Source organism: Macaca nemestrina, chromosome 6, assembly GCF_043159975.1.
Source record: "Macaca nemestrina isolate mMacNem1 chromosome 6, mMacNem.hap1, whole genome shotgun sequence".
NCBI classification, from domain to species: Eukaryota; Metazoa; Chordata; class Mammalia; order Primates; family Cercopithecidae; genus Macaca; species Macaca nemestrina.
Window position 1 is genome coordinate 59,871,719 of NC_092130.1, and position 26,485 is coordinate 59,898,203.

General features: G+C 36.0%; 1 long non-coding RNA gene across 2 annotated transcripts in view; it reads left to right on the plus strand.

Moving 5' to 3' along the window:
- Nucleotides 1-26,485, plus strand: part of LOC105500035 (uncharacterized) — a 117,750-nt gene that overhangs the window by 28,180 nt on the left and 63,085 nt on the right. Inside the window, exons 2-3 of one of the 2 annotated variants that reach the window (XR_011624747.1) lie at nucleotides 1,427-1,489; nucleotides 25,327-25,385. This is a non-coding gene — a long non-coding RNA (uncharacterized lncRNA). Of the gene's footprint in view, nucleotides 1-1,426; nucleotides 1,490-19,541; nucleotides 19,682-25,326; nucleotides 25,386-26,485 lie in introns of those variants that run through there. The other variant, XR_011624746.1, reaches the window with a different exon arrangement.

The window sequence follows — 26,485 nt, forward strand, 5'->3', positions numbered from 1 at the left end:
TTCTAAGCGGAAAAATGTTTTAGTATCTTTAGATGAGCAGAATGGCAAATGTGGTAAATGGGATTTAGAATGCAATTCTGTAAACGTGTTCCTTGCAACATTACTCCAGTAGATCTTCCTTGAAAAAAGAGTTCTGGATCAATTCCATTAAAGGCCGTTAGCACTAAAAAAAAAAATCAAGTTTACACCCACTATGCTTACCAAAATAAGCACATTAGACTGTGCAACAAATGTAACCAATCCAACAAAATTTTTATTTTTTCTGGTGTTAACTTCCTTGATGGCTTAAGCAAATATCAGATAACAACATAATTTTTTCCAACTTTGCTTGTCCCAAACACGCATTTTATCTAAGTTAATGGTTATTCTGGCATGTGTTCTATAATTAAATAATTTGGGGGAAGTTATGCATTTTCTCTTAAAAAAATCCATAGTGCATGTGAGTACATTAAAGAGTTGACAATTCATTGGAGAGAAAAATGTGCAAGCTTAACATAGCATTTCCAAATCCTCTGTGATCATAGAATCTATTTTTTGACAAAATTCCTGTTAGTATTTCATTGAACTAATGGTCTGCAGAAGATACATGGAGACCACGGCTTAGTGGACTAAAGTTGGACAAGACAAATATCTGGCTCATGCAAGCCACCCTGTGTCCAGGATTATGCACAAATAGACATGATGGCACCAAAGACTAATCTTTCAGAACATTTGTTCTTTTAATATGGAACATGAATCTCAACCATCTAAATATAATTCTTGCTTTTACTAGACAAAATATTTTCTGCACCTCACTGTAGTGTAACATTACTGGTGCTATTTTAATTGCCACTTGATATCATTGCAGAGGCAGCTGGTTATGTTTTGACTGTGACAGAATTGACAGAAGTTGTATTTGTGTAATATAAATTGTAATTCTCTGAAGTTTTCATTTATGTTTTAAAAGTATCATGCACTTCAGTAAGTGATAGATCACTCAAGACATTTGAGAGTCCAACAGTCTGGCTTTAATTAGATAAAATGCAGATTTAAATTATATGTAAATTGAAAGGTAAACAAAAATGAGAATGTTTTATTGGCTCAGTAATATTCTATGTAGTATTACAAGGTTATTGCAGATTATAATTTTAGATTAAGCTCATCAAGGTCCAATGTACTAATGTGGGTCGCTATTGGATACACTAAAATATGTATCCCTGATATACACAATAAATATAACCATCAAATAAAGCAAAAAGAGCTCGAGGGTTGAATTCAACTGTATTATGTAGTAATCAAATGGTAATAGGGAAATGGGAGTTAACAGCACTGAATAACTCTGCTGGACATATATTTTGATCTATTTTTTCTAGTATAATTTATGGTTGTGTTTTGATTCATTACATTTGTTCTATTTCTCCTTGTGACCAACTGAATGAAACAAAAGAAGTCTGATGGAGATTCAGGATGTGTTCTATGATTATTAGCATCATTCAGCTAACTTGTTCAAGTGAGTATTATATCACTAATTAGCAATTTATTACCAAATAAATTAATGAGCTACAATATATGGTTTTATAGTGCATATGATATAGAAGTTCTTAGTGTTGTTCTATTTTTAACATGGAAGCTAAATGGATGCTAGGAAATCTAAAAGCACTGTGTTCCCTATAGTCAACAGAAGACTATATTCATGACTATAATGATAATGCTAACATGAATAATGGCCTACTGTTATTATAAAACCATTCTTAGGCTATTTTTAGAGCAATTTTAGGTTTACAGCAAAATTGAATAGAAAATACAGAAATTTCCCATTTGCCTTCTGCCCCTATGCATATGACATAGAAATATGTATATGACATAGAAAAAGATACTCCACATCATATGTCATCAAGGAAATGCAAAGTGAAACAATAATGAGGTCCCACTACACATAGCCTTCCCCATTATAGCCATTCCCCACTGGAGTGGTACATATGTTACAATTGATGAATCTGCATTGACATATCATTATCACCCAAGATTCCACAGTTTATTTTGCATTCATGTTTGATGCTATACAATCTGTGAGATTAAACAAATGTCTAATGGCATGTACCACTATAGAATATTATACAAGGAAGTTTCCCTGACTTAAAAGTTCTCTATGCTCTGTCTATTCATCCCTATCTCCTCCCTAATACCTGGAAACTATTGACTTTTAAAAACTTTTTATTTTATTTTATTTTATTTTATTTTATTTTATTTTATTTTATTTTATTTTATTTTTTGAGACAGAGTCTTGCTCTGTTGCCCAGGCTGGAGTGCAATGGCCCGATCTCAGTTCACTGCAAGCTCCGCCTCCCGGGTTCACACCATTCTCCTGCCTCAACCTCCAGAGTAGCTGAGACTACAGGCGCCCGCCACCGTGCCTAGCTAATTTTTTGTATTTTTAGTGGAGACGGGGTTTCATGTGTTAGCCAGGATAGTCTCGATCTCCTGACCTCGTGATCCACCTGCCTCGGCCTCCCAAAGTGCTGGGATTACAGGCGTGAGCCACTGTGCCTGGCCCATATTTATTTATTTTAATTGACTGACCTTTTCACTGTGTCCATAGTTTTGCTTTTTCTAGCATATCATATAGTTGGAATCATACACTATGTACCTTTTTCAGATTGGCTTCTCTCACTTGGTAATACACATTTAAGGTTCCTCCATGTCTTTTCACAGTTTGATAGTTCATTTCTTTTTAGTTCTGAACAGTATTATCTTATCTGGATATATCAGTTTAATTATCCAGTCAGATAGTGAAGGATATCTTGGCAACTATGAATAAAGCCTCTATAAATATCTGTGTACAAGTTTCTGTGTACTTATGTATACACATCTATAAACATCTTAGTACAAATTTTTGTGTACTTATGTGAAAATATAAGTTTTCAATTCTTTTGGGCAAATACCAAGAGTGTGATTGTTGGATCATATCATAAGAGTATGTTTAGTTGTTTACAAAATGCTAAAATGTCTTCAAGAGTGACTATATTATTTTCATTCCCAGAAGGATTGAATGAGAATTCCTATTGCTCCATATCCTTACCAGCTTTTGATGCTATCAGTATTCTAGATTCTGGCCATTCTAATAGGTGTGTAGTGGGACCTCACTATTGTTTCACTTTGCATTTCCTTGATGACATATGATGTGGGGTATCTTTTTCTATGTTATCTGCATATTTTCTTTGGTGAGATGTCTGTTAAGGTCTTTGGTCCATCTGTCAATCAAATCGTAGTTAAGTTCTTTGCATGCCAAGAGTTTCAGGATTGAAAGCTACCCAAATAATACTATTATTGTATAATTTATTTTTTGGCTAATGAAGTAAAAGAGACCATTCATGACTTTTTCTTAATTTTCCAAATGCCAAATCTTAAAACCTTGCTTAAGAAATTTCTTCCTCTTAACCACACACCAGTCAGTACTAAGCCCTTAAAAGCTGCTGGAACTATGATAGTTTATTGGAATGACCTAAAAATAGAAAAAAAGATCCTGTTTCAATGACATGTCTTTAATTCAGTCCTAAATAAACAAAAATAATTCTCATACTGGAATAGATATAAAAATAGATATAAAGACACAGATAGATACAAAGCAAATCTGGATTTCTCTATAAGAATATGTAAAAAAATATGAAACACATTTTATTAGACTTATTAATTAAAGTACTAAAAAACACAGTTTTGGCTGATGGCCTCCATGGCAGCCTGCGTGGTTCTGGGCCCAGCCTGGTTTTCCCCTCAAGGTGGGGGTTGCCTTGCCTGTCTCTCCATCCCCTGTTACTTAGCAACATTGGTGGCACCCCATAAGTGGTGACACAGCCACATGAATTTGCACAGTTCTGGAGGCTGAGAAGTCCAAGATCAAGGCAACGGCATTCAATGTCTGGTGAACGCCTTCTTGCTGCATCATCACATGGCAGAAGGGGTGAAAACTATCCTCACATGGCAGAAGGTGGAAGGGCAAAAAAGGACTTAAGTTAGGTCCTCTAGCTCTTTAATTAAGTCACTAAACCATTCATGAGGGGTCTGCTTACCCAAACTCTGCCACAACTCTTAATGCCACCACAATGGGGATTAAACTTTAACAAGAACTTTGGAGTGGACACATTAAAACCATAGCACTGGGGGAGCAGCTGCTGAATAGAAGCAGCTCTGCTCTGCAGCTCCCACCAAGAAGGGTGAAAACTGCGAGTAAGCTCTGCATCTTCAATTAAGGAACACTGGGACTGACTTGGTGGTTGGTGTGAATCCTGGAGAGTGCAGAATACCAGGGTGGAGCAAGGGCCCACACAGGAGCTACATGGGGAAAAGGGAACTCCCTTTCCCGACCAATGGAGGTGGCAAAGGATTATGCTTCCCCTCCCTGAAACCATGCTTTTCCCATGGATCCTTGCAACCCATTGATCAGGAAGTCCCCTCCTGAGCGCACTCCACCATAACCTTGGGTCCCAAGCACAAAGCTATAGAAACTCACTGTAGGAGGAGGGGCAGCTGTGGCATCATGGGTCAGCAATTTTAGCCTTTTCTGCCTGCTGGTACTGGAGAGTCAGAGGAGCCCAGATGAGGGGATTTCCCCCAGTGCAGCACACCTGCCCAGCCAAGGAGCAGACAGACTGCTTATTTAAGTGGGTCCCGAATTTTGGTCCTCATGACTGAATGAGACCTCTCAACAGGAGTCTCCAGGCACTGCATATGGGGGCGTTCTGGCTGGCAACAGGTCTGTGCTCCTCCGGGACAGAGTTCCCAGAGGAAGGAGCAGGCTGACGTTTTTGCTGCTCTGCAGACTCCACCGGTGATATCTCCAGGGGTGGGAGAGACCCAGGAGAATAGGGTCAAGAGTGGACCCCCAGCAAACCACATTAGCTCTACAGAAGAGGGGCCTGACTGCTAAAAGAAAAACAATCAGAAAGCAACAACACAAACATCAAAGAAAAAGACCCCTCAAAAATGTCATCCAAAAGTCAGCAGCCTCAAAGATCAAAGTAGATAAACCCATGAAGATGAAAAAAAATCAACACAAAAATGCGGAAAACTCTAAAAGCCAGAGTTCCTTTTCTCCTCCAGTTGATTGTAACACGTCTACAGCAAGGGCACAAAACTGGGCTGAGGCTGAGATGGATGAATTGACAGAAGTAGGCTTCAGAAAATGGGTAATAATGAACTCCACTGAACTAAAGGATTATGTTCTAACTCACTGCAAAAAAACTAAGAACCATGATAAAACATTACAGGTGCTGTTAATCAGAAGAACCAGTTTAGAGAGGAACATAAATGATCTGATAGAGATGAAAAACACAACACAGGAACTTTATAATGCAAACACAAGTATTAATAGCTGAATAGACTAAGCAGAAGAAAGGATATCAGAGCTTGAAGACTATCTTGCTGAAGTCAGACAGGCAGACAAGATTAGAGAAAAAAGAATGAAAAGGAACGAACAAAACCTTTTGAGAACTATGGGATCATATAAAAAGACTGAACCTATGACTGATGGGGTACCTGAAAGAGATGGGGAGAATGGAACCCAATTATAAAACACACTTCAGAATATCATCCAGGAGAACTTCCCCAGCCTAGCAAGACAGACCAACATTTAAATCTAGGAAATCCAGAGAACCCCAGTAAGATACTCCATGAGAAGATCAACCCCAAGACACATAATCATCAGATTCTCCAAGATCAAAATGGAGAAAAAAATGTTAAAGGAAGTCAGAGAGAAGGGCCAGGTCACCCATAAAGGGAAACCCTTCAGACTAAAGCAGACCTCTTAGCAGAAACCCTACAAGCCAGAAGAGATTGGAGGCCAATATTCAACATTCTTTAAAAAAAGAATTTCCAGTGTAGAATTTCATATCTGGCCAAACTAAACTTCATAAGTGAAGAAGGAATAAGATCCTTTTCAGAAAAGCAAATGCTGAGGGAATTTATCACCACCAGGCCTGCTTTGCAAGAGCTCCTGAAGGAAGCACTAAATATGGAAAGGAAAAACCATTACCAGCCACTACAAAAAACATACTGAGTACACAGACCTGTGACACTATGAAGCAAATACATAAACAAGTCTGCAAAATAACCAACTAGCATCATGATGTCAGGATCAAATTCACACATAACAATGTTAAACTTAAATGTAAATAAGCTAAATATCCAAATTAAAAGACACAGAGCTGCAGGCTAGAAAGAGTCAAAATTCATCGATGTGTTGTATTTAAGAAATCCATCTCACATGCAAAGGTACACATAGACTCAACATAAAAAGATGGAGGAAAATTTACCAAGCAAATGGAAAACAGAAAAAAAGCAGGGGTTGCCATCTTAGTTCCTGACAAAACAGATTTTAAACCAACAAAGATTTAAAAAAAGGAAAAAAAAAAAAAGGGCATTACATACTGGTAAAGGGGTCAATTCAACTAGAAGAGCTAACTATCCTAAATATATATGCACCCAATACAGGAGCACTGGGATTCATAAAGCAAGTTCTCATAGACCTACAAAGAGACTTAGACTTCCACAAAATAATAGTAGGAAACTCTGACACCCCACTGTCAGTATTAGACAGATCATCGAGACAGAAATTTAACAAATATATTCAGGACTTGAACTCGGCTCTGGATCAAGTATACCCAACAGATATCGACAGAACTCCCACCCAAAACAACAGAATATACATTCTTCTTGGCGCCACATGGCACTTATTCTAAAACTGATTACATAACTAGAGAAGTGAAATCATAACGAACAGTCTCTCAGACCACAGCACAATCAAATTACAACTCAATATTTAAAAATTCACTCAAAACAACACAACTACATGGAAATTGAACACCCTGCTTCTGAGTGACTCCTGGGTAAATATGAAATTAAGACAGAAATCAAGAAGTTATTTCCAACAAATGAGAACAAAGATACAATGTACCAGAATCTCTGGGACACAGCTAAAGCAGTGTTAAGAGGGAAATTTATAGCACTAAACACCCACATCAAAAAGCTAGAAAGATCTTAAATTGACACTCTAAAAAAGAACTAAGAGAACCAAGAGCAAACAAACCCCAAATCTAGCAGAAGACAAGAAATAATCAAGATCAGAGTGGAACAGAAGGTGATAGAGACATGAAAACTTCTTCAAAACATCAATCAATTCAGGAGCTGGTTTTTTGAAGAAAATAATAAAACAGACCACTAGCTAGACTAATAAAGAAGAAGAGAGAAGAATCAAATAGACACAATAAAAAATGATAAAGGGGATATTGCCACTAACCCCACAGAAATACAACCATCAGAGAATATTATAAACATCTCTATGCAAATAAACTAGAAAATCTAAAAGAAATGGATAAATTTCCAGACACATACAACCTCCCAAGACTGAACCAGGAAGAAATTGAATCCCTGCATACACCAATAACAAGTTCTGAAATTGAAACTGTAATAAATAGCTTACCAACCAAAAAAATTCCAGGACCAGACTGATTTACAGCTGAATTCTACCAGAAATATGAAGAGGAGTTGATATTATTTTTTTAATTCTAAAACTACTCCAAACAATTGAAAAGGAGGGACTCCTCCCTAACTTATTCTATGAGGTCAGCATCATCCTGATACCAAAATCCTAGCAGCAGAATTACAACAATAAAGGAAAACTTCAGGCCAATATCCCTGATGAGCATTGATGCAAAAAATCTCAATAAAATACTGGCAGACTGAATACAGCAGCAAATTAAAAATCTTATCCACCACGGTCAAGTTGGCTTCATTCCCAGGATGCAAGGCTTGTTCAACATATGCAAATCAATAATGTAGTTAATCACATAAACAGATCTAAAGACAAAAACCACATGATGATCTCAATAGACACAGAAAAGGCCCTCAATAAAATTCAACATATCTTCAGGTTAAAAACTCACGATAAACTAGGTATTGATGGAACATGCCTCAAAATAATAAGAGCCATTTATGATAAATCCACAGCCAATATCATACAGAATGGGCAAAAGCTGGAAGCATTTCCCTTGAAAACCAGCACAAGACAAGGATGCCCTCTCTCATCACTCCTGTTCAACATAGTATTGGAAGTTCTGGCCAGGGCAATTAGGCAAGAGAAAGAAAGAAGGTGTATTCAAATAGGAAGAGAGGAAGTCAAATTGTCTTTGTTTGCAGATGACATGATCCTATATCTAGAAAACCCGTTTGTCTCAGCCCAAAAGTTTCTTAAGCTGATAAGCAACTTAAGCAAAATCTCAGGATACAAAATCAATATGCAGAGCATTCCCATATACCAACAACAGGCAGGCAGAGAGTCAAATAATGAATAAACTCCCATTCACAATTGCTACAAAGGGAATAAAATACCTAGGAACACAGCTAACAAGGGAAGAGAAAGACCTCTTCAAAGAGAACTACAAACCACTGTTCAAGGAAACCAGAGAGAACACAAACAAAAGGAAAAATATTCCATGTTCATAGATAAAAAGAATCAATATCGTGAAAATGGCCATACTGTTCAACATAATTTATAGATTCAGTGCTATTTCCATCAAGCTACCACTGACATTCTTCACAGAATTAGGAAAAAAACTATATTAAAATTCACAAGAAACCAAAAATGGGCTCATATAACCAAAAAAATCCTAAGCAAGAAGAACAAAGCTGGAGGCATCATACTACCAGACTTCAAGCTATGCTATAAGGCTACATAACCAAAACAGCATGGTACTGGTACAAAAACACACACATGGACCAATGGAACAGAAGAGATAACTCAGACATAAGACCATACATCTACTGCACATCTGATCTTCGACAAACCTGACAAAAACAAGCAAGGGAGAAATTATTCCCTATTTAATTAATGATGCTGGGAGAACTGGCTAGCCATATGCAGAAAACTGAAACTGAACCCCTTCTTCACACGTTATAAATTAACTCAAGATGGATTAAAGATTTAAATGTAAAACACAAAACTATATAAACTCTAGAAGAAAGTCTAGGAAATACCATTCAGAACATAGCCACAGGCAGATTTCATGATGAAATCACCAAAAGCAATTGCGACAAAAGCCAAAATTGACAAATGGGACCTAATTAAACTAAAGAGATTGTGCACAGCAAAATAAACTATCATCAGAGTGAACAGGCAACCTACAGAGTGAGAGAACATTTTTGCAATCTATCTATCTGAAAAAGGTCTAATATCCAGAATCTACAAGGAATTCAAACAAATTTACAAGAAAAAAAAACTCCATTAAAAAGTTGGCAAAGGAGGTGAACAGACACTTCTCAAAAGAAGACATTCATGCAGCCAAAAAACATATGAAGAAAGCTCAACATCACTGATCATTAGAGAAATGCAAATAAACTACAATGAGACACCATCTCATGCCAGTCAGAATGGCAGTTATTAAAAAGTCACGAAACAACAGATGCTGGCAAGGTTGCGGAGAAATTAAAAAAAAAAAAAAAAAAAAAAAAAAAAAAAAAAAAACGGAACCCCTTCCTCACACGTTATAAATTCACTCAAGATGGAGTTTTATACTGTTGGTAGGAATGTTGATTAGTTCTACCTTTGTGGAAAACTGTGTGGGGTGATTCTTCAAAGATATAGAAGCAGAAACGTCATTCGACCCAGTAATCCCATTATTGGATATATACCCAAAGGAATATGAATTATTCTGTTACAAAGATATATGCATGTGTATGATCATTACAGCACTATTCACAATAGCAAAGACATTGAAGCAACCAAAATGCCCATCAATGATAGACTGGATAAACAAAATGTGGTATATATACACCATGGAATACTATGCAGCCATAAAAAGGAATGAGATCATGTCTTTTACAGGGACATGGATGGAGCTGGAAGCCATTATCCTCAGCAAATTAATGCAGGAACAGAAAACCAAACATCACATGTTCTCATTTATAAGTGGGAGCTGAACAATGAGAACACATGGACACAGGGAGGGGAACAACACACACTGGGACCTATCGGGGATGAGATGGGGTGAGCGAAAGCATTAGAAAAAATAGCTAATGCATGCTGGGCTTAATGCCTAGGTGATGGGTTGCTAGGTGCAGCAAACCACCATGTCACATGTTCACCTATGTAACAAACCTGTGCATCCTATTCATGTACCCTAGAACAAAAAATCAAAATTAAAATAAAGTAAAACCATAGCACCCTCCAAAAAAATGTTTAGGATGAATGAGTGGCATAACGTTTTATCTCTTAGCATGGAAAAAAATATTTACTGAATATAAGATATAGAAAACAATCAGGTTTTATAATATGCAGTATTTCCCAACAAAGCCTATATTTCTGGAAAACAATATTTTACATGGTAGGATAATATTTATGCTTTTGAAGATATCAATCTTTATATGCACTACAGCTTCTAACACAATGCATGATATCAGGTAGATTTTCAATAAATATTTATAGATTACATCATTTTTTCAGAAAATGTATAATTTTACTTTAAGAAACTTTAAATATTCTGTCTTACTAAAAGTGATTATTATTAAATTCTCAAACCCAACATGCATTACCTGCTTTGGACATTTCTCTGAATGAGAAAAGGAAATATTCCCCCGTGATATTCACACCACATCCCCTGTTACTATTGTAAGTAACATCAGTTAAGTAGACCCCGTCAAAACCATTCTCAAATCCTCTCCTTCTCAATTACCTCTTAGCACACTCCAGCTCCTAGTCACATAAATGTGACTCCCAGAGATAGTGCTCAGGTCTTGCCCAAATTCTTAGACTTACAGCAATTTTCTCATCTGACAAACCTATACAAGTGTCTCATGTTCTAATTTAAAGCCCTGTTTACCTATCCCCATCTTCTCCTACTGTACCACAGCTTCTAAAACAATTGATTTCTTCTATTTTTATTCTAATAATTAAGAGATGGGTTCCTCTTTTAGTGTTTGACCTGGCGGCTTTCAGATTCCCATCTTTCTTTCCTGCTACCCCACACTGGACAACTAAGGTAAAGGAGTTTCTGTGCTCCATTTATCCTTTGAGGTTGGGTGCAAACTCTGGTGAATTCCCACCCTGCATGTGGTCTCTTCTCCAGCCACAACCCCTAGCCATTATAAGGACCCCAACATCTGCCCTCTGCTTTTCTCTTGTTTCATTTATTTCAAAATCTGAGCCCTTCACCTTAGGAAATATTTTTGTGTCTTACTGTGTGAGTAATAAACTTTATTTCATATCCATTAGTGCCTACATGTCATTTGTCCTGGCATCCGTTATAAATTCTTAGGGGTGATTTATAGCAGGAGACACTAGTCACCCAAATAAAACAATTCTTTTACATTTATTCATGCCAAATAAATCTTATGCTTATTATTCCTACTTTTCATTCAAAATATTAAAATTATTACTTATTTTCTTTGTGCCCAATGCAGACATTTATCTAAAATTGCAGGATATAATGTATATAATAAATGTCTCCACCTACACAAATGGTTCTCTGTCTTGTTGTGAAGACTATTAGTAGCCAAGATTATATCCTGTGTTCTTATGTGATTGGCATATTCAAATAGTATTTAATCAATTCTACTTAATTTGTACATATATGGATTTAATTAAAATGGAAATAAAGAGCATAGCAAAAATATGTTTCTTTAACCTCTAAAGACTAACATTGTGTCTTATATTTGATTATTCAGTACCATTTCTTGGTAATACAATACTCATTTTTCAGTTTGTTTTGTATCATGGCTTAGTACATTCACATGCCTCAAGGTCTAGTCCCTTATTGAAGTTATTCTTTCAAGCCCCTTTCCTCAGTTTGTTCTCCTTCTATATTAATCTAGTGGTAAATTTGTGTGCATAGCTCTTGTGTGGATTAGCAGTCATTTTTTAAACATTACAACCTTTTCTAACCACACCTCTTTATATTGTTAGTAAATGTAACTTAGAAACTATTTCCTGTGAAAAATTATCTTCTTATTGTTAGAGTTTATGTCAGCCACAACTTATTCCAAATATGTGGAATAGAGCAGAAACATTTGGTATCTTCCCCAAAAATGTCTCAAAGACTAAGTATTATATAGCCAAATGAACAATATAAATGTACAATGGAGAAAAGTGTAAAATCATTGGGGTTATTTAAAGATGTGGAAGTGTAATCACATAGCTTCTTTCATGTGACAAACATAGCAATTATCCAGGCTACCTTCATTTAGAAATCACAAAATAATTTTTCTTTGACAACAGTTTCTCCAGTCTTCTTTTACATTTACACAATCCTGCCAAGGGCTTTGCATGAACACAACACCCAACTCAATGACATTCAAATGACCATGGCATGAATTAAAGTGCTCCAGAGCCAGAAAGGAAGAGTAAAAAATAATATTGGGTGCCATGATCTTGCAATTCTTCTTTCTTGAATCTTGTCTAATAGCAATGACCTTTCTTGTCTAGTAATTTTCTTTGCGTTTGACCTTAGTGAAACTCTTTCTAAATAAAACTAACAATCAAATGACTAAATAGTTACTTCAGAAACTTGAGTGCTATTTTCCATTCTCAGCACACTTCTGATGATAACTTTTTAAAATGCAAATAAAAGCTCCAGGCAAGCGAAATAAAATTTTAATCTAGCAAAATATACATTTTATGGATTTTACATGTGTTGAAATATTTAACAGACACTAAATTAGCTGAAATAAATGGTTCAACCCCACAAGGGAAAAAATTTAATAATAGCGTGTTGAATCATGATTTTAGTAAATGTATTAATAAAGAATACAACTGGTAAACTCTAAGAGAGACTAATATATCATCCAAATTTAATGGAGAAAAATGAGAATTTTATATAACTACTAATATTGAGGAAAAAGTAGAGAGGAAAGATAAACATCTGGCTTAGACACAAAGTTTCAGAGACATGTTAAGCATGACCTGTGTCATTAATGATTCACCATCTTACCATGATGTCCTAAGAAAATAGTTTAATATATTCTGATGGCTTCCCTTTCTCTGGAAACAACCTCAATATAGGAGACCCACTAACTCTTAACTGCCGTGTGACCTGGCCTCTGCCCTTTCAAATCTACTTTCTTAAAAACAATTTTAAACTGAGTCAGAGAAGTTACCCAAGGAATTTGAAAACTGGCAATGCGACAAAAGAATTTCATGGAACAGAATTACTTTGATGAACTGTTCTAGAGAGACCTGTTTATTACTGTTGTGAAGGTTTCCAGAAATTTCCTGATTCAATTTTTCTCTTGACCTCACTTTTTCAGTTATTTCTTTGATTTCTGTGTTCTACCCCAGCTATTTTTAAAATAAATCTATGAAATAAATCAATAAATTTTCCAGCGTTAGTTTCTGTTCCTTGTCAACAAAGTGGAATCTTGAATTACACAGTTATAGGTCCCAGAGAGTGAATGTTAGGCACAGATCTTTAGGGACATGTGGAATATTTAGAATTAAATGTCTGGCCAAGGAAGATTGATAGGTATTTAGTCCTTTTTAAATCAGAGGATGGCAAGTAGCCTATGATACATGGGGACAAAACAAGTTAATCAGGTTGTCTCCTGTGATCTACTACCATAAGTTCACTGAGTTTGAAACTCTAAGGAATGGAACAAATGATAGTGTATAAAATTTTAAAGCAAATAGAAAGGGGCCACAACAAGAGAAATACACAACGTATTTTTTGACAGCACTAAATAACATAAAAGACTCAAATCTAGATCCCAAATTCTAGACTGATGATGTCATAAAATAGTACTTAAGCTTCTGTGGGTTGCTAAAAATAAGTCCACTCCATCTAGATAGAATCTTGTGCCATTACAGCTTGTATCACTGGTGTCCTGAAAGGGCAATGGGTGAATATTGAGTTGGACACTTTTATTATTTACTTGACTTAGAAGAAGAGGTAGAGCAACCAGTGGCTAACAGTGTAGTCAGATGGTCAGGGGTTGAGGAGAAGGTACCTCAATCGGGAGGTAAAGACAATCTGGAACCCTATGTGGCAACTGAAGTCACACATTTTAAGCAATTCGACCATTCCTGAGACTCCCTTATGCTAACATGAATTAAGGTATGCTACATGTCACCTGATGGCAGATTGATTCTACTAGGTCCCTTTCATTATGAAGTGAGCAGTAAACATTTTATTTTCTTTTAAGACACAGTTTGAATTTACCTCTGGCAGTCATTTGTGGGCTTACCAAATTCTCTACATTCCATCATGTATTTCCACACAATAGTGCATGGGCATACCAATGCACTTAATGGGGAAATAAAGTAAGTTAATAAGTACATATGTTTGAGATTCACTAGTATTGTTATGCAACCCAATATCTGGAAACATTGGAAGAGTAATAATGTCCTATTGAAGTCCTCTCAGTGGCTTCAGGTAGAAGATGAAAATTGATGAGCTTGGAAGCTCTCTTGCAGGATGTTTTATGTGTTTTCTACTCTGTGCTCTGGTAGAGTAGAGGTTTAATTATTCAGAAAAGAAGTAGTTTTTCCCTAAGAGTATTTTGTATTGTAAATGAAATGCTCAATACCCATTCCAAACCACTTCTCATGCGGAGGAGATAGAATAATAAAAAGTACATTTTTTTTCAGATTCTCTTGCAGCTTTAGCTCACTATGTGATCACTTTTGAGCCAATCAGAGGTGAACACGCAAGGCTTTCTAATGCAGAATTAGATTTTATAAGAATGGGATCTATATTTTTCTGGTTGTGTTGTCACAAAGTCAAAATGCTCTTGGCACTGGCAGCTTTTGCTATGGCTTGCTGATATTGTAATAGCCTGAAAATGGCAGAATTTGAAGCATCTTTGAAGTGCCTTGTTCTTTGAGGTTCAAACAAGAGTTAATGCTTCTGCTCCGATGATAATTTGGAAAAGCTGTCCATAATCCTTAGAATATACCTTTCTACTAAAACTAGCCAAAATGAATTCATTTATTTTCAACTGAGAACCGGGAATGATGATGATTGGAAACTGAAACTAAAACATAAAAAACTGAATCTCATCTGATCATTTGTGATTATTACTGTCATTATGAGAGGAGGCTGAAAATAAGGTCACATTTTCTGGATCAATATCTCTGGAATATCAAAGGAAAATAGGTTTGCTAATATATATTTTAGGAATGTTACTACTTTTGTCAGGAAGAACTATAAAGTGCCTTCCACGTCTAAAAAATAAAAACGTAAATCACTCTGCTTGGCAAAGTATCTAAAAATGCTGGCTAAAAAGCTGCATAAAGGCAAAGTAAGTGGGGAACAATATAATAATATAGCAGACCAGTACTGCCTTTTTGCATGTGATGAGCTACATAAACAAGGGTTGTATTTTTTCCGCTATATATTTCTCCTTGTAGGACAGTGATTTTTTTCATATATTATATGCCACTACTATGTGTGGTATTTTTCAAATATGAGTGATGTGCATGTGTGTGTGTGTGTGTGTGTGTGTGTGTGTGTGTATGCATATGTGTTAAACATGCTAACTAGGCTAGTATTTGTAGAATTAAACTTCTGCAATATTAACTAGCTCAATAGAAATTAGACAAACAAATAGTTGTTACTGATTATAGATTAATCTACACTTTTCTAAGAATAAGGTAGCAGGGCTTGGAATAGGAAGGAGGATATGGAAGACATAGATATTTGAATTTCTATCTATCCATTTCTCAATTAGCTAGAGGAAATTCTGATTGCAAGAAAGATTATACTGACATTTACATCATCTTTAATAGATGAATGAACTCTAATTTAAAAAAATACTGTTCCATTTGTCTTACCCACATAAACTCTCCTGATCCTTGATAACTTTGCCTTAATAAAAAGAAATCAGGACAACTGACTTCCTGTACTAATACTACTTTAAAAAAAAACTTTTAAGTTTTACATTAGTTTAGGCTTTAAACTTTTACCTTAAACTTTTATTTTAGATCAAAATAAAAGTTTTATAAAAAGTAGTATTATTGATACAGGGGTAAATATGCAGGTTTGTTATATAGGTAAATTGCATGTCATGGGTGTTTGGTGTATAGACTTTTTCATCACCCAGGTAATAAGCATAGTACCCGACAGGTAGGTTTTTGATCCTCACCTTCTACCCTCCACCCTCAAGTAGACCCTGGAGTCTGTTGTTCCCTTCTTTGTGTCCATATATACTCGATATTTAGCTCCCACTCATAAGTGAGAACATGCAGTATTTTGCTTTGTTCCTGTGTTAGTTTGCTTAGGATAATAGCCTACGGCTCTATCCATATTGCTGATAGTACACTATCTCATTTGATTTTATAGCTGTGTAGTATTGCATGCTGTATATGTACCACATTTTCTTTATCCAGTCTACCATTGATGGGCATTTATGTTGATTCCATGTCTTTGCCATCATGAGTAGTGCAATTATGAACATACACATGGATGTGTCTTTACGGTAGAATGATTTATATTCCTTTAGGCATATACCCAGTAGTGAGATTACTGAGTGGAATCATAATTCTGTTTTAAATTATTTTAGAAATTGCCACATTGCTTTCTACATGACCTAACTAATTTACATTCCCACCAGCAGTGTATAAACATTCCCTTTACCCCACAATCTTGCCAGCATCTGTTATATTTTGACTTCATAATAGCCATTATGCCTAATGTGAGATGGTATCTCATTGTGGTTTTGATGTGCATTTACCTAATGATTAGTGATGTTGAACATTTTTCTTTTTCTTCCTTCTTTCTCTCTCTTTTTTTTTTTTTTTTGACAGTCTTGCTCTGTTGCCCAGGTTGGAGTACAGTGGCACAATCTTGGCTCACTGCAACTTCTGCCTCCCAGGTTCAAGCAATTCTCCTGCCTCAGCATCCCAAGTAGCTGGGATTACAGGCACCTGCCACCACACCCAGCTAATTTTTGTATTTTTAGTAGAGACGGGATTTCACCATGTTGGCCAAGCTGGTTTTATATGCTTGTTGGCCTCATGTATATCTTCTTTTGTAAAGTGTCTGTTCATGTTCTTTGCCCACTTCTTAATAGAGTTCTTTGTTTCTTGCTTGTAAATTTGTTTAAGTTCCTTATAGATTCTGGGTGTTAGACCTTTATTAGATGTATAGTTTATAATATTACATTTGAGTGATTCCTTTAGCAGTTTCTGTTCTATTTTGTCCAGCTAGTTTAATTCATCAGGGAAAATGAAATGCTCTGATGGGAATTTTTAGTGACATCTTTATTGTCTCAGTTCCCTTTTTACTCACAATATTAAACAATTATATGAAAAATGAGAGGAAAATAAAAAAAATAGAGGCTAGTGTTAAAGACTGGCAAAATACTTCTTTGTAAGAATTCTTTTATTATTCTTCTCTGTACCTGAAAAATACACTAATTATTCTCTAGTACCAGCTGGTTTCACTGATGAATTATATTCACTTTTAAAAAAGAAATAATATTAATATTGTGTAAACCTTTATGCAAAGACATTGAAAATTATAGACCAAAAACTATCATGAAAATTGATACAAAAACCCTTACAAAATATTAGCAAATTGCACACAGCAACATGTAAAATGTATAATATATTACAGCTGATTGGAATTTATCCCAGGAATGAAAGATTGATTTAATATTTAAAAGTTAATCAATTGCATTGATTATTAACAGAATAAATTTTTAAAAAATCAATACAATCAACTCTCATTTATAATAAATAAAATACATTCTCAGCATAGTACCTACAGGGAGAATCTGATAGTTTATGTTGTCTTACCCACATAAACTCTCAATCTGATAAAATGTATCTATAAAAAACCTACAGTTATTAACATAATAACCTGTCAGTACAAGGAAGTAAGACAAATAAATAAAAGGAATTAAGTTTGGAGGGGAAGAAATGAAGCTACCTTTATTCCTAGGCAACATAACAGTATACACTGAAAACCCCAATCAATCAACAAATCAGAAGTGAATTTAACAAGCTGTGGAATACAATGTTGAGTCAAAAATTAAGTGTATTTCTACATATAAGGAGAAAAATTGGCAAGTGAAATAGAGAAACCATTTAAAATAGAATGAAAATAATACACATGAATTAACACAAGATGTGCAAGAGCTCTATACTGAAATCTATACAATATTGTTGAGTGAATTAAATAAGACCTAATAAATGGAGACATATATCATCTTCAAAACTTGGAAGATAATAATAAAGTATGATGTCAATCGCTCCCAAAAAAATACACAGATTAAACGCAGTCCAAGTCAAAATTCCAATAAACTTTTTTTTTTTTTTTTTTGGTAGAAATGGACGAATTGGTTCTAAAATTGGCTTGAAAAATACAAAGGGCCTTGAATAAAGAAAACACTTGAAATAGAAGGACAAATTTTCAGGAGATGTTCTAGATTATTTTGGAATTCCAATGAAACTGCAGTAGTAAAAACCATGGAAATAGTGTAAAGGTAAATGAATAAAGCATGGGACCGAAGAAAAAGTCCTCAAATATCCCTACATATATACAAAGCTGCAAAGGCAATTGAGTAAGGAAAGAAAAGCCACTTCAACTAATGGTGCTGGAAGTACAGGTTAAAACGTATCAACTATTTATGAGAACCCTTGCTTCAAATTAAATCTGAATTCAATACTAGTAATCTTACCTTAAATTAGAATAGGGGTTAGCAAAATCTTAGGAAATGCCCATTGGCCTATATTTTCTTTTTTCAAATATAAAGGTCAAGATATCAATCAAGTATTAGGCATGTGCTGGATTGCTGTCAATTAGTCCTTAATTATCTGATATCTGAATAGTTTTTCATTTATTATAATTAATAAACAATAATCTAATAAGCATTATATTATAACTAAGTAACAAGTAAACTATCATGTGTCAGGCCTTGAAAAATACGCAGTGATGAACAAAACCAAATATTCTTTGTTCTCAAAGGTTTTTGGTTTACCACATTTAAAGATGGCAGAAACACATTAGTCAAATAAACACATAAATATAGAAACAGTTAATTTTGTAACTTCAGTACAATTTGTGCAGTTTTTAACATTCATTTTGGAATGAATCTCATCCTTATATGTCAGTCTATTTCCTTCCAATCAACTTATACTTTAGTTTGATCTATCTTTTAATGAAAAAAATGGAACAAATAACTATCATGAATTACTTGTAATAATAGAGGACACAAACAAATGGAAAGATTGAAGATTATTCCCTCGGTCATGTGTTCCCAAAGTGCACTGGATCCATGCCCAACACAGTACCAGGACTTGTACAGGAATTGCAGTCCTTGCAGCCTAGACTGGCTTTCAAGTTTATTTAGGATCCCAGAGCACTCAAGTCCATGGTAGCAAGCATTAACGCAACTCAGGTTCCAGCTGCTGTGATGGGCAAGTTTTCTCTAGCTAGGGATGATCTAAGTGCTCCCTCCATTGGCATCAGCAGAGTTCTGTCTGGTGTTTTCCATTGTGACAGGGCAGCACTGAGTTCCAATGCAAAAATCTCCCAATCACTGCACTCTCCCTCCCTCGAGTGCACACATTTTTCTCTCCACACCATGCAGCTGCTGCCAGGGGATAGGAGATGGGTGGTGTCTGCAATTCAAGATAGTCTTTCCTACCTTCTTCAGTGCCTCTTTCTGTGACATGAAGTTACAACCTTCATATGTTTCTGTGATATGAAGTTAAAACAAGGTACTGTGAGAGCTCACTCAATTTTTGGTTCTCATGAAGGTATTGTTTTGTGTGTGGATACAATTTGGTATTCCTGCAGAAGGGACAATCACTGAAAGCATTTATTTAGTCATCTTGCTCCAAGTCCTCTGATTTCTATCTATTTCTAAAATAGCCATATGCATTAGTCCATTCTTACACTGCTCTGAAGAACTGCCCAAGACTGGGTAATTTATAAAGGAAAGAGGTTTAATTGACTCACAGTTCCACATGGCTGGAGAGGCCTTAGGAAACTTACAATCATGGTGGAAGGGGAAGAAAACATGTCTTTTTACATGGCAGCAGGAGAGATAAGTGCAGAGCAAAGTAGGGAAAAGCTCCTTATAAAACCATCAGATCTCATGAGAACTCACTATCATGAGAACAGCATGGGAGAGCCACCCCAATGATCTAATCACCTCCCAGGAGTTCTCTCCCTGAACACATAGGGATTACAATTTAGATTACAATTCAAGATGAGATTTTGGGTGAGGACACAGTCAAACCATATCACTATCCTAGCGTTACTTTGGTTAGTATTTAGGTGGTATGTTCTTTTCTCTTTATTTTTCATTCTTTCTGTATGCTTACTGTTAATTACATTTCCTTTAAATAGCACATATCTGAATTTTACACAGTCTCAGTAATTGGATTACATATTAGGCTATATATAAAATTATGCATTATATATATAACTTCAGTTAAATTTTCAAATTAGGTAATATTGCTATTTTATATTTTCCCAGTTGTTTACCAATTTCTTTTTTTATTTTTTTCATCTAGCACCCTTAGATCTTCTTTACTGAATACTTTTTCTTATTTGTAAATATAACCTTCAGTGCTTTCTGTAATAAGATTTGCTGTTGGTATGTGATCTCAATTTCTATTTGTGTGAAAATTGTAAATTGCAGCACTTACCTACAGGAAACAAGTTTCCTTTAGCTTTCTTCATAGACAGCATTGTCATCAGGCCATTTCACTAAGCACCTTAGTGTTTGAAGTGTCTATGCATGGTAGAGATGATAGTAAGTCCCACCAGCTTAGCTTGCAAATGACTTTATGCAATGTGGCTGTGCTTTCTGGAAGTGGACTATTATTGCATTATCACCCCACCTGGACTTGGCCCTAAAGAGCAACAGAGTAAACTTCCTCATAGGCAAAATATAAATTTTTTCTTGGAAATTATATATATATAATGTATAATATAATGTATATATAACACACACTAAAGTTCATCTTATACTTAAATGTTCGAGAATCATCTAGAAATGGATTAAGATAATCATGGACTTGGAAGGGATAAGAATGGAGATTTGGCAAAAAACTGGAAAGTTGTGCTTTTGGAATGAGTTCAGTTTGACAGAAAGTTTGTCCTACAAGAAAGCTTATGCAGCTTCTAAGGATATGCTCAGTAATGAAGTTAACAAAATAAAGTGTTGTATGGCTTTCAATCAGTATTTTTTCTTCAGCGACCCCAGAATTTGCATAATGAGTTCATTAACAGATGGCTACAGTAGAAGGAATAGAGGTAATACATAGACACAGAAGCACAAGCTAGCCATCATTGAAGTTGACTTTTCTGCACCAATTTTTACCTGATTTAATAGCAACAATTCCGGCCCAAGCCCTCCACATGGCTATATGATTAAGAAACAAACCACCTCATACCAGATTTCCTTCTACTAGGAAGTCCATTAGAAGGAAATTTGTTCTTATTGTAATAAACACATATTTGGTATATAGTTATAATTCTCTTGCCTACTATACTTCTAAGAACACTAATAACTGTATTCATATCTTATAAAATATTTAATACCATGATATTTATTTATTTATAATATTTATTCTGATTAAGAAACTCATCTTGCAAAAGTAGTAAGGCAATGGAGCTTATGGTCACAGAATTTGTTGTCTTCATTATGTACCTCATCACTTAGAAACTATCTGAATTAGAAACTACCAGAGGAAAAGAATATTGAAGACAGTTACAGCACCTGCTGGAAGATACACCTTGAGATGCTTTGGAACAGTTCTTCAGGGTGTAGCATATATTCTGAATCAGCAATTAATATACAGTGCTATTTTCTTCTTTCCCCAAGCCAAAATATGTGGTCCCAGAAACATTGTAAAGCATCAAAATGAGTATGGCCCCTCTATCATGCCAAAATGCTACCCACATGTTGAATGTCCTGTAATTAATTTCATTTATCTCAAATTAGTGTATTAGTCCATTTACATGCTGCTGATAAAGACATACCCAAAATTGGGCAATTTACAAAGTAAAGAGGTTTATTGGACTTGCAGTTCCACTTGTCTGGGGAGGCCTAACAATCATTGTGGAAGATGAAAGGCGCTTCTCACATCGTGGCAGACAAGAGAAAAGAGAGCTTGTGAAGGGAACCTCCCCCTTATAGAACCATCAGATCTCATGAGACTCATTCAGTATCATGATAACAACATGGGAAAGACCTATCCCCATGATTCAGTTACCTGCCACTGGATCCCTCCCACAACATGTGGGAATTCAAGATGAGATTTGGATGGGGACAGAGCCAAACCACATCATTCCACCCCTGGCCCTTCCCAAATCTCGTGTTCTCACATTTCAAAACCAATCATGCCTTCCCAACAGTCCCCCAAAGTCTTAATTCATTTCACTATTAACTCAAAAGTTCACAGTCCAACATCTCATCTGAGACAAGGCAAGTCCCTTCTGCCTATGAGCCTGTAAAATCAAAAGCACGTTAGTTACTTCCTAGATACGATGAGGGTACAGGTAAATAAAACCATTCCAAATGGGAGAAATTGGTCAAAACAAAGGGACTACTGGCCCTATGAAAGTCCAAAATCCAGCAGACCAGTCAAATCTTAAATCTCCAAAATGATCTCCTTGACTCTATGTCTCACATCTGAGTCACACTTATGCAAGACGTAGGATCCCATGATCTTGGGCAGCTCCACCCCTGTGGCTTTGCAGGGTACAGCCTCTTTCCTGACTGCTTGCGTGGGCTGGTGTTGACCATCTGTGGCTTTTCCAGGCGTACAGTGCAAGCTGTCAGTGGATCTACCATTCTGGGGTCTGGAGGATGATAGCCTTCCTCTCACAGCTCCACTAGGTGGTGCTCCTGCAGGGATGCTGTGAGGGGGCTCCAACCCCACATTTCCCATCTGCATTGCCCTAGCAGAGGTTCTTCATGACAGCCCCACCCCTGCAGCATGCCTCTGCCTGGACATTCAGACACTTTCATACATCCTCTGAAATCTAGGCAGAGGTTTCCAAACCTCAATTATTGACTTCTGTGCACGTGTAGGCTCAACATCATGTAGAAGCTGCCAAGGCTTAGGACTTGCACCCTCTGAAGCCATGACCCGAGCTCTATGTTGGCCTTTTCCAGCCACAGATGGAGTGGCTAGGACACAGGGCACCAAGTCCCTAGCTGCACACAGCACAGGGACCCTGGGCCTGGCCCACAAAACCATTTTTTCCTCCTGAGCCTCCAGGCTTGTGTTGGGAGGAGCTGCTGTGAAGACCTCTGACATGTCCCAGAGACATTTTCTCCATTGTCTTGGGGATTAACATTTGGCTCCTTGTTACTTATGCAAATTTTCACAGCCAGTTTGAATTTCTCCCCAGAAAATGGGATTTTATTTTCTATCACATTGTCAGGCTACAAATTTTCTGAACTTTTATGCTTAGTTTACCTTTGAAAACTGAATACCTTTAACAGCACCTAAGTCACATCTTTACACTTTGCTGCTTAGAAATTTCTTCCTGCAGATACCCTAAATCATCTCTCTCAAGTTGAAAGTTCCACAAATCTCTAGGGCAGGGGCAAAATGCCACCAGTCTCTCTGATAAAACATAACAAGAGTCATCATTTCTCCAGTTCCCAACAAGTTCCTCATCTCCATCTGAGACCATCTCAGCCTGGGTTTCATTGTCCATATCATTATCAGCATTTTGGTTAAAGCTATTCAACAAGTCTCTAAGAAGTTCCAAACTTTCCTGCATTTTCCTGTCATCTTCTGAACCCTGAAAACTGTTCCAACCTCTGCCTGTTACCCAGCTCCAACGTCGTTTCTACATTTGCAGTTATCTTTTCAGTGGTGCCCCACTCTACTGGTACCAATTTACTGTATTGGTCCATTTTCATGCTGCTAATAAAGACATACCCAAGGCTGGGCAATTTACAAAGAAAAGAGGTTTATTGGATACAGTTTCACGTGGCTGGGGAGGCCTCACAATCATGGCAGAATGTGAAAGGCACCTCTCACATGGTGGCAGATAAGATTAAAGACAGCTTGTGTAGGGAAACTGCCCCTTATAGAACTCAGATCTCATGAAACTTAGTCACTATCACAAGAATAGCACAGGAAAGACCTACCCCCATGATTCAATCACCTCCTACTGAGTTCCTCTCACAACATGTGGGAATTCAAGATGAGATCTGAGTGGCTACACAGCCAAACTATATCAATTAGCAATAGTGGGTTCTGTTTTATGTAAATAAGAATAGAATGTTGGTAAAAATTTGGAAAGGTTTTTCTTGAAATGAGTACAGTCTGGGAGAAACCGTCCTGTCTGATTTTTCATCCAGCTGCTGAGGATATGGTCAGTAATTAACAAAATAAACCACTCTGTTGATATCAATTAGCTTTTCTTATACAACCATCTCAGATTTTGTTTGAGTTCATTAACGAAGTAGCTATGGCAGGAGGAATGAAGGTAATACATAGATGAAAAAACATGAGCTGGCCTGATAGATACAGGGGTTAATGATACCTATCCAAGATATACTGATTAAATGTTTCTGAATCCAAAAATGGATTATATGAAACCTAAATAAGATAATGTATGCAAACTTTTATAGTCAGTGTGATTCACTGGCGCAATTTAAAAAAAAACCCACACATTTATTATTAGAAACTGTGAGTACAAATCTGGACAGTAGTTGCATGACTCATCAAGATCTTCCAGAGCCTTAATTTTCTCATATTGCTTTAGTTTCCTTTCACAGTTGGGGGGATGTAAATGCAGATCATGCTTGTGAAAGAGCTGAATTGTGAATTTCAATTATGTGCAAGGACTATGACTTCAATATTTGGATATACTCAGCATCTACCATGATATCTGACACACAGTGTTAATAAATAAATATTAGTAAATAAAACTGGTTAAATTGCAAAATTTTTGTACCATGAACATGTTAATTGTTCATATTAATAAATTCAGTCTTTCAAAATACCTTAACAATATTCATTAATTTATTTATAAGGATCTACCTGTAGAAAAAAAATTTTTCTGTGTGTGTTTGCATAGTAACAAAATACCAATAGTTTTATTGAGGTAAAACATGATAAACTTGGAAGCTGCTATGATTTGAATGTCCCCTCCAAAACTCATGTTGAAATTTAATGGCCACTATGATGGTATTTGGAGGTGGAGTCTTTAAAAAGTGATTAAGTCATGAGGGCTCCACCTTCATGAATAGACTAGTGTTGTTATCACAGGAATGAGTTGGTTATCATATGACAGGGTAGTTATAAAAGTGAGGCCAGTCACTGATGTTCTGCTCTCTTGCATGTGCTTGCTTCCCCTTCTGCTCTTTTGCCATGGGATATTGCAGCATGAAAGCTCTCACCAGATTTAAGTACCATGCTTTTGGAATTCTCAGTCCCCAAAATGGTAAGAAATACACTTCTTTTCTTTACAAATTATCCAGTCTATAGAATTCTGTTATAGCAGAGCAAGACTGACTAAGAGAGAAGCTATATGTCCAGGGCTATGGGTGAGCTGGCACTGTAATAACACCAAGAAATTCTGAATAAGCAATTGGGCAGGAAAAAAATAGGTTTAGACTGTGGAAGGAAAGTTGACAGAGAGGTGAAAAACATGTGACAGGTAAAGAAGAAATTTATGGGAGGATTGAAGTGCCAAATGAGATATTTATTAAAATATTTTCCACATGGAATTTTTTATTAACACTTATTATCTCCTCTCCTAAATATGACTCCCCCCACCTTTTTTTTTAACTGAAATCTACACACATCTCACTAATGATGTGGTAGTAGACTTGAAGTCAGAAGGCTTCTCAATCTTTTTCAGAGATCAGTAAATAAATATAAAGATTTTTAAAAAGTAAAGTCGGAGGGCTAAGATGAAAAATCAAGCCCTGCTTCAACGTTGGGAAATAGAAACCACAGACTGTTTTAGGAACGATACAAACAGGTTACACATTCAAACTGTTGTTTGCTAGTGGCCTCCATAGAGCCTGCATTAGAAATGGTTGGAAATATCTAATTAACATAGCAATTAGAATAGTTTACATTTTCTTTCATTAAGCATACAACAAACTTTAACATACTTAATATATTTATTTCTAAATATCTTCAATGTTTACCATTTTTTGTGTATTAATTTGTTCATTCAATCTCTCTTGAACATCTTTGTTGAGAAATAATTCATATACCATACAATTCACCAATTTAAAGTATAAACTTTAATGTTTTAAAATATTTTATAGGGTTGTGAAACCATTACCATAATCTAAATTTAGAACATTTTCTTCCCACCTAAAATCAGCTTCATATCTATTGCCTCCCCACAGCATCCCTATCCCTCACCAACCTCTAATCAGATTTCCTCCACAGATTTGCCTATTCTGGACATTTAATATTCAGTAATACAGTATGTGGCATTTGTTACTGGCTTCTGTAACTTAGTATAATGTTTTCAAGAATCATTTAGATATAGCATGTATTAATATTTCATTTATTTAACAAATA